Source organism: Phasianus colchicus, chromosome 1 (assembly GCF_987193195.1).
Source record: "Phasianus colchicus chromosome 1, bPhaCol1.hap1.1, whole genome shotgun sequence".
Lineage (NCBI taxonomy): Eukaryota > Metazoa > Chordata > Aves > Galliformes > Phasianidae > Phasianus > Phasianus colchicus.
In genome coordinates, this window is record NC_143436.1 from 110,681,234 (window position 1) to 110,690,827 (window position 9,594).

The following is a 9,594-nucleotide window of genomic DNA, read 5'->3' on the forward strand; positions in this document are numbered from 1 at the left end:
CTCAGCTTGTCCTTTCCAGCTCAGGACCAGCTCATGGCCCCTTCTGCAGCACATTTGTGTATATGTCTACATTAATGTCTTTTAATAATGCAAGCTGACTTTTGCAGAGCTGGATGCCAAGCCTTCATTTCATTAATGTATCACAAGCCAGGGCTGGGCTGGGCCTTCAGGGCTGGTGCATGCCTGCAGAGGACCTTCTCTTGCCCAGAGCTGAGATGTCCCAGCATTACCCAGTGCTTGCCTCCACTCTTACCCAAACATCTTTTTTGCACTTAATAGTTTAAGTGTTCAGTGAACCACTTCCTCCTCTGCACTTATGCTTATGTGGGGAAGGGGAGGATGCTTGCTTTTGTTTTTGCAGGGAAAGAAGTTCATGCTTCTGTACACTTGTGCTAGGGATCAGTGTGTGAATGAACTGATCCCCTGAACTGTTTGGCAGCGCTGCCCACTGCATCTCTCTCCACATGAAAACGGCACCATTCCTTGGCTTCTCCTTCTACTTTACTCTTGAAGGCCATTAGCCATAGCTTTTATTGTTCCCACAGTGATCATCATCATAGTTCATTTCCTACTCTATTAATACTTAGCATATAATATTCAGCTTTTGCATATGTTTCTCCTGTCTAAGAAAAATCTTAGGGCATAGGAGATGAAGTTTTATCTAAAGAAAAGCTCCGAAGTCCTTACTTAAAGTGTCATGGTGAGCTTGCCCTTACCACTTTGGGACCACCACACAGGACTTCTATCCAACAGAAAGAGAACTAAAGTTATCTCTTGACGAATTCAGTGCTAAAGCCCTAAGCTGGACACAGCCATTTGGATAGCAAACTGGCTGCCAGCAGGTGTTTTAAAACCCTATTGATAATCCCTCCATACTACCTAGTAAATCTCAGCCATTCTCAAGGAACCCCATTAACTATGACACAGACTTAAAGCTGGTGAGGGGTCTGGAGCACAGGCCTTGTGGGCAGTGGCTGAAGGAACTGGGATTGTCCAGTCTGGAGGAGAGGAGGCTCAGGGGAGACCTTATTACTTCTACAACCACCTGAAAGGTGATTGTGATGAGGTAGGGGTTGGCCTCTTCTCCCAGGTAACAGCGATAGGACAAGAGGGAATGGCCTCATGTTGTAACAGGGAAGGTTCAAGCTGCAAATTAGGAAAAATTTTCTTCTCAGAAGGAGTGGTGAGGCAGTGGCACAGGCTGCCCAGGGAGGTGGTGCAGTCACCATTCCTGGAGGTGTTCAAGAGCCGTGTGGATGTGGCACTGAGATTAGTGGGCATTGTGGTGATGGGCTGCTGGTTGGATTAGGTGACTTTAGAAGTCTTTTACAATATTAATGATTCTGTAATTCTGTGATTCATCCTCCCATCCCAGCTCTAAGCACTGGGGATCTCATTATGCCCTACTTGTATTTCTTTTTCAACATCAGGAGAAAGAGCTCTGCTCAGCACTTCCCAAGAGGTGCTACAGTTACACATTCATCCACAAAACTACATCAGTCACCTCTTCTAACTTGAAAACTTAATTAGTCATTTAATAAGTAAGCTTAAAATTAACGTATTTTGACTTTGGAAGTACATTTGCATCTGCTGCTATTAACAAGAATACACACACACACACATACACACACACTTTCTCTGCTTTAAGTCTATTTGAAAATCAAACTAAACGAGCAGACATCTCCAAAAATCACATGAAACAAGAGGTATTCCTTCATCAGCATATTAACTGAAGACACGGAAAACTTACACGGACTGAAACCAATTACTGTTATCTGGGAGTAGGAGAGGGCAGCATGCACTGCAGATTACAAAGGTGTGGCCCTAGGAACATTCTCACTTCTTTCCCAGCCTGTCACAGAATTTTTCTGGAGTTTCAAGCCCCACACAAATGGAGAAACAGAAAATTACCTCTTCTTGATTCTTTCTTTCTTTTTTTTTTTTTTTTTCCTCCCAGCTTTGCTTTCTCCCAGGACAAAGAAAGTCTCAGAGTTGAGAAATTCTTTGCTTACTCCCAGAGGGAAGAAACCGTCAGGGATAATAAGTGACCTTGACTTGCCTCAAGGTGCATGGCATTTCAATGGGTTCCTTGTCTATCACCATAAAACAAAGAGAATAAAAAAATCAAATACTGCTCTTTATTGGATATTTCTGGGCGTAGAATGTAAAAGCAGCTGCATTTTCCTCCATTAAAATAGAATCCAACCTACAAATTTGACTTGCTGTCATCAAAACAGCAGTAGTCTCGTGGCACAGAAATTGAACAACTGTAATATATTGCATGATTTTTTCCAATTCTCAGGACCTTTTTTCATTGATCTGATTGTTTGCTTTGTGCTGTACCTATAGCACAAGCAGCCATAAATCCAAACTACTCAGCCAGTTAAACCAGGTTAATCTCTTGTGCCATCAAACACAACTTTTGCCTGAAGAATGCATCAGTGAACATGAGTTTCAGTGCAGACCTATCTCACTGTTTTTATAAGAAATTACTCAAATGAATCTTGAATTGCATTTTAAAGTATTTCATTCAGTGGGAATTTAGAAAAGGAAAATGACTCAAATATTTTGCAATTAGTTTGGAATTAGTGGCAGAACCATGTTTTAGTAGGAATTAGAATCAGGTCTACTAGTTTTGCTGGTATATACTGAAAGGGGGATAAAAGAAACCACAACATGGTTGTTGTTTTTTTTTTTTTTTTTGTCCAGTTAAAAACCAAAAGTGAAGTTCTGAATCCAAATGTAACCTTAGACAAAATTAATATTGATGTAACAGTTTTTCTGACCTATCATATCATAAATCAACAAATCACTTCTGTTTTAAAGATCCAGCAAGACTACTGTTCCACTAATTTTCATTTCTTTGATAATAATTCTATGCAGAAGATAAAAAAAAAAGAAGGAACTAGATCAGCTGAATTTTCTGAATACCTGCATGAGATAACCAGAGATAAATCGTATCCAAAAAGAATTGCCTTTTGTCTGTCTGAATAAGAAAGCATTAGGGTTTTCTTCACTTTCAATCCTAATGCAGCTCCAGATTTGCTGCAGAACTTCGGCTGACTTGTTTCTACCTGCTTCCATTTCCTGCTCTGGAAAAGGGGATTAAAAGTAAGCATTATCAGAAGCACTACTGCTATTTTCATGTTAAACCAAGTATTTGCAAAAGTGCTCGGGAGACTTGTTGGTTAGGCAGTTACAAAAGGGTAAAAATGAAACCTCCTTTGCCTGCCTGCAGCTTGGCAAGCCTTTATGGTCTGTTCCCGCATCAGGTATAAGTACTTGATTTTTATCAACAATTGAACATTGTTTTAATTCCACAATAAACTGGGTAGACGTAGTCAGAAAACTGTAAATCACGGATTGGTCACAAACTAAATACTGATCCAGTTTATCGAGTCCAGCATGCTGTAAGCAAGTGAAAATATTCTTCAGCAAGACAACAAATATGCATTTCTCAGGAAAAGCATATTTAATTACAATAGTGAGAAAGGGGTTTTACACATGCGAATAGAAGATTGAAGTTTATGTTGGTTAAATCTGAACAAATACTCCTGGTGAGAGGGGTTTGCCATTCCTTGACATTCAGTAAGTTATGCTTTCCACAGAAGCAGATGGATAATTTGTCTGTGAGTTTTCACAGGGTAATTTTATGGTCATGAAGAAAGACTTCCTACAGCATTTTACAGTTCTGTTTTGTTGTTGTTGTCTTTTTTAATGAAAATAGCTCAGAGAAGTGCTCTTTGCAATATGGGTAGATTTTGGAATGGAGGAAAACTTGTGTTTTCTAAAATATTCTGAGTCAGTTCCTAGAATTCCACATCTCAGTATAAAAACTACTGACCTGTAGTAGAACACATTCAACAGTCTTACCATTTGCTATATTTTCCTCTTTAATGTCTAAAATATCTTCACATTTCTTCACCTTACTTTGTCATGCTTAGTTTAGGTTTGACTCTCTTCACTGGTTTATTCCGATTCAGTTGTTGCATTAAGAAAGAAATATTTGCTTGTCTGCTGTCTATGTAGAAAAATTTTGTGTTTAAAGGCACCAATAAAACAAAGCTGAAATGTTTCTTATCTTTAGTTAAGAAGGTGGCATGAGGAAGCAGATCTTTCTGGTGAATAATGAGAACTGTGGCATTGCTACTTTCCTCTGAGAGGTGAAAGATTAATGCTTTAATTCTACCTTTACTTAATTGCCAATGCTTTGGCATTAAGCAAGCAAGTTTTTGAATGGGAAATTCCTATGCTAATTTAACTACTTGCTTACCAAACTTTGTCTTACTTGTTTTCTAACACATTTTGAATCAAACCTTAACCACATAGAAATGTATGAAATTTTCATATTAAGTTAGAAGAAGCTAGCTGAATGAATGTATGTGTTTCTCTGCCATTGGTTGGACATACATAGGTCCTCAAACTGCTCTGCAACCCTACAATCTCCTGGTAAATAATTTTCAGAAGGCAATTTGAACTCATCTTTTGACAGGAGTATGGGCTGGATAATACAGGTTTTTGCTGGAGATGGACCTCTTTTCCCAAAAAATTCTGTGATAACAGCAACAGGACTCATAAAAGAAAAAACAAACAAATACCAGTTTGGACTGGCATCTTCACTGCTGCTTTTCTTAAAACAGTTCAGGGTATAGGTACCATGAAACACTTAGACATTCCCATGTGGAGCCAAGAGTTATTCTTGATGGTCCTTGTGGATCCCTTCTAACTTGGGGTGTTTTGTGATCCTACAATTCAATGCACATTCTTTATAGAAAATAACACTGGGTGAGAAAGCGGTGCTTCCATAAATACACAAAAATAACGAAGCCTAAGCTTTAGGTGGTAACTCTGTACCACTGTTGCTCATTACAACATTAACCAAGCAGGGACTGTAAAGTTTCTTCACAAAATCTTGATCATCTTCTTATCCGTCTGTACATGGAGAAAAATATATAGAGATAGCATAGATGAAATTCACATTAAGAAATTATTTTTGTCAAAAGTTAGATTTATTAACATGTTGGGTATTTTCCATCTCTAGCATCACTTGAGTAGTGCTTTAAACATATAACATATAAACAAATTATATCTAAACAAATCACAGTAAGTAGACCATATTATTTTGGAAAATTATACAAGCTGCTGGAATTTGCACATATTGTAGATACTTGAAAATCTAACTTTTCTGCCCTCTTTTTTTTTTTTTCTTTGGTATGTATTTGAATAATTAATTGATGAAAAACATATATTTTTTTAGTTGTTTGGAGTTTTTTCGTATGCAACTGTTTGAAAGTTTTAGTTACTCCTCAGCAACACATATTTTCCTGTAATATTTTTGTAAGGAAAAAAAAATTAAAAATAAATAGTTGTTTTGCTTTTCAGTGACTCCATCCCTATCTTTACTAAACAAGATTTCAGACCTCATATTCTTATTATGCAGGAGAAACTAGAGAGGGAAAAGGCATTAAAAATTATGTTTCTCAGTCAGTTTCCTATGAAAAGTCCCGCTTGCGACAACCTCGCATGTTCCCAAACTTTGTTCTACCATTTTGCTTTTGTGCCTGTTCTGTTAGACTAAATTTCTCTTTCTTCTAATCTTGTTTGGTTATTCAAACAAGCACTTTGCACCTTTCTAGACTGGCAGGCAGATTCCTCTTCTTACACTATTCTGTTCAACTAGTCCTGTATGCAAAGCGTCTCATCCCTAACAGTATTAATCTCTTGCTGCTGCTTTCCCAAAGCTTGTGCTGCTACTAATTGCATAGCTAGAAAACCATTCAGAGAGATGGGAACTGCAGTACCCAGGAATGTGTGAAATATTGCAAGAATGTTTACCTGAGGAGTAAAATATTTTCTGTGAGACAAGACATCTCCTGTATGTGGACTGGATTAATGCTGCCATTTTTGCTGTCACATCACTAATTCCATAGATGGCAAACATCTGTACCAACCAGGTTGTAATTGTTTGGGGGGAGCTGTATTTCCACTTTGTGTTTAATTTTTTTTGAGAAAGCACACTGCAAAAATCTATTGAAGAGGATGTTTTTGTAATCTTCATTTATTTTTCTCTTTTATTAACATGTCTATTTTTAATTTCTCTGTACCTATACACATCTTGCAACTGTTAGCATTGCCAGCATCACCTTATTTCTCATTTTCATTGCGTTTTCAGTACAAAGCTAATCCAGGCCATGTTTTCAGTGAACTGTGTTCTACTGAACTACTCCAGCACAATAAAAACAATTTTCTCACCTTTGAACATAGCATGAATATTGTAGGTGCCTACTGCATGAAAACATGGAATTAAACCCTACTTACTCTGACTGTGCAGAGGCAAGAGAGACCTATGCCTTCAGGTTGAGGTTCATGAATGTTCAAGAATGCCTTTGTGCATTGCCACTTGCTGCACATTTCAAGCTTGGTCCTGATGAGACTGGTTTATCAGGAGAGCATGAACACAGGAGCTGGGAGAGTCAGTTGGGAAACAGGTGAAGGTTCAGACCTGGGAGATAAATACAAAGGTTTGTGGATTGGACTGCACAATAATCTCAAAAATCAGCAGAAGCAACCATGGTTGAACGCCTGCCCACAGCATAAGACATTTATGATGGTGACATTTAGGTGAGCTAGACAACATACTGTTTTTTAAATATTTTCAATGCTTTAAATCATAGAATCAAAGAACCACCAAGGCTGGAAAAAACTTCCCAAGTCATCTAATCCAATTGTCCACCTACTGCCAATATTTGCCCGCTAAACCATGTCCCTAAGTACAACATCTAAACATTTCTTGAGCATCTCCATGGACGACAACTCCAGCACTTCTCTGGGCAGCCTGTTCTAACTCCTGACCACTATACTGGAGAATAATTTTTTCCAAATATCTAACCCTATGAGTGTTGGGAACTGCCAGATTGATTTAGTGCAAAGAATCCACAAAACAGTCTGACTTTAGCAGCCCATGACACATACCAGAAAGACTGGTATGGAGCTAGTAATTGATGACAGTACTTCAGCAAGACACCACTTGTTAGATCCTTCTCTGAGGAGAAATGGAGTATTTGTCCTTGATATGCCAAAAGTGACAGATTAGCTCATTAGTCATTTAATTCTACACAAACTCACTGACTATCAAACACTGAGTTACTTATCAAAAGACTTCAAAGAGGCCACTGCACCTTGTGCACCCAGAATAATTTGACTGAGTGTGCTTTCAACACAACCCAACTGCACTAATCCAGAAACTGTAGAACTGTATGATGAGGCTACAAAATCAACAAGAACCCAGTGAGAGCACGAAACAATACCAAGATACACCGCCAGGGTTGTGCCATGCCACCATGCTGGATGCCCTACCTTCAATGGGAGACAACACAGGTCCAGCAGTGCCCAGGCTACTCTGAGCTTGGCTGAAGAAGGCAGCTGCGATGTGGACGTCAGGGCGAGCTTTGTTTCCTCTCTCTTTTTGGCTGCTCTCCCGAGAGCTCCCACTAGGGCCAACCTTGACCCAAGCCCCTGCACAGAGAATGAATGGAGAGAGCCAGCTGATATCGGTGCTGCAGTGGGGAACAGGCTAACTTAACCTTATGATGAACTCAGTGCATTAGAAAGATGGATCCCACTGTGCTGCTGGACCTCATGATCACGAGACACAGCATTTTCAAGCAGTCAAACAAAAGGATGTTTGAGTTGGATTATCTCAGATGAGCAGAGTTGCTAAACACAGAATAAGGAAGAGGGTAGAGGGTGAGCCAGAGGCAAGTGCCTCACTCCTGAGAGAGGGACAATCCTATTGGATACAATAGGGCTTTTTGCTCAAACTCTTACCTACGTGGAACACACAGGCTATCTGGCTATCTCTGAGTGGGGCAAGAATAGCAGTCTTTGTGGTAAGATTTGATATTTTTGCATGTCCACAAGAACAATGAAGTTTTGTTAGGTTGCTCTCTCCAAACTGCCCAAGTCAGGAGCTACATCCTACTGTGGACATCAACTGAAGGAACTGTAAGGAACACTATTCCACTGAGTATTCCAAATACTATAGAATCACAGAATCACAGAGTGATTTGGGTTGGAAGAGACCTAAAGGTCCACCCACCCCAACCCTTGCCATGGGCAGGGCTGCCCCCCACCAGCTCAGGCTGCCCAGGGCCCCATCCAACCTGGCCTTGAGTGCCTCCAGGGATGGGGCACCACAGCTTCTCTGGGCAGCTGTGCCAGCGCCATCGTTTCAGTGAAAAATTTCCCCCAGCATCTCCTCTCCTTTAGTTTAAAACCATTCCCCCTTATCCTATCACTATCAGACCATGTAAAAAGTTGATTTCCTTCTTGTTTATAAGCTCCTGTTAAGTATCACAAGGCTGCAATTAGGTCTCCCCAGAGCCTTCTCTTCTCCAACCTGAACAAGCCCAGCTCTCTCAGCCTGCTTTCACAGTAGAGGTGCTCCAGCCCACTGAACACCTTTGTGGCCTCCTCAGGACCCACTCCAACAGTTTCACTCCTTCTCATGCTGCAGCCCCAAGGCTTGGACACAGTAGTCCAGGTGGGATCTCAGAAGGCAGAGCAGAGGGGACAATCTCCTCCCTTGCCCTGCTTGCCACCTCTCTTGATGCAGCCCAGGATACAGCTGGGCTGCGAGCACACACTGCTCACTTGTGTTAAGTTTTTCATCTACCACAACTTTTGGTTATGTGTAAACAATCTCTTCACAGCCACTCATAAGTTGCACATATTGTTCTCATGCCAATATTTATTTCCTTCAGGAACAGAGTTGCAAATTATTTCTCATTGAGGCTATTTTCTAGTGGCATTCTGGACCAGAAACTCGATTTTCCTGCCTGCTTTTGCATATAACTCATAGAAGTCTGACAAGTGAGCCACTCAGGAAATGTTTGCTACCTACAAGTACTGTTTGAAAGGGCAGTTTTTAGTGAACTATAAAACAGGTATGAGAATAAAGTTATTGTGGCACAATGTACATTAATTGCTGCTAATTCCCCTAGGAAGTGCCACAGGCTTCAATGAGACTTCCCTCCCAGCCTCTACTGGGAATAATAATGTTCATAGGAATAATAGACCTATAAAAGAGGTTTCTTTTAAACATGCCAAAATGTATTCAGATATGTTCTGTCTTAGGTTTTAAAGGCTGGTGGGTGGACATGGCAGATCTGCAAAAAGCCTAGTTTAGCCAAAGGAAGTGCTATGGGAGAGCTTGGAGTCAGTCAGGCTTTAAAGCTGAAACAAAAACTTTCCACTACCCTCCCACACATTGTATGGTTAATGTAGGCAGATTACCTAATGTTATCTCATATGTGAGCTTAAAAGAACCTTACCAGATATCTTGTGTGACCTATTGAAAGCTTGCCTGGAAAAAGGACTACAGATCTGTGCCAGATGAATAAGGAACTGGTTCTCCCTCCTGGTGCAGACCAAAGCAGCCACCATACTTTTGTGGTACCCTTGCTGATGTTTTCATTATCATATCCAGACATATCATATCTCCTATCATATCTCTGAGCTAAGATGAGATGCAGACTGTGAAGTCCCTCAAGTTTTCTGACAATTATTTCCTGAAATCGAGAAGATGAATGCAGA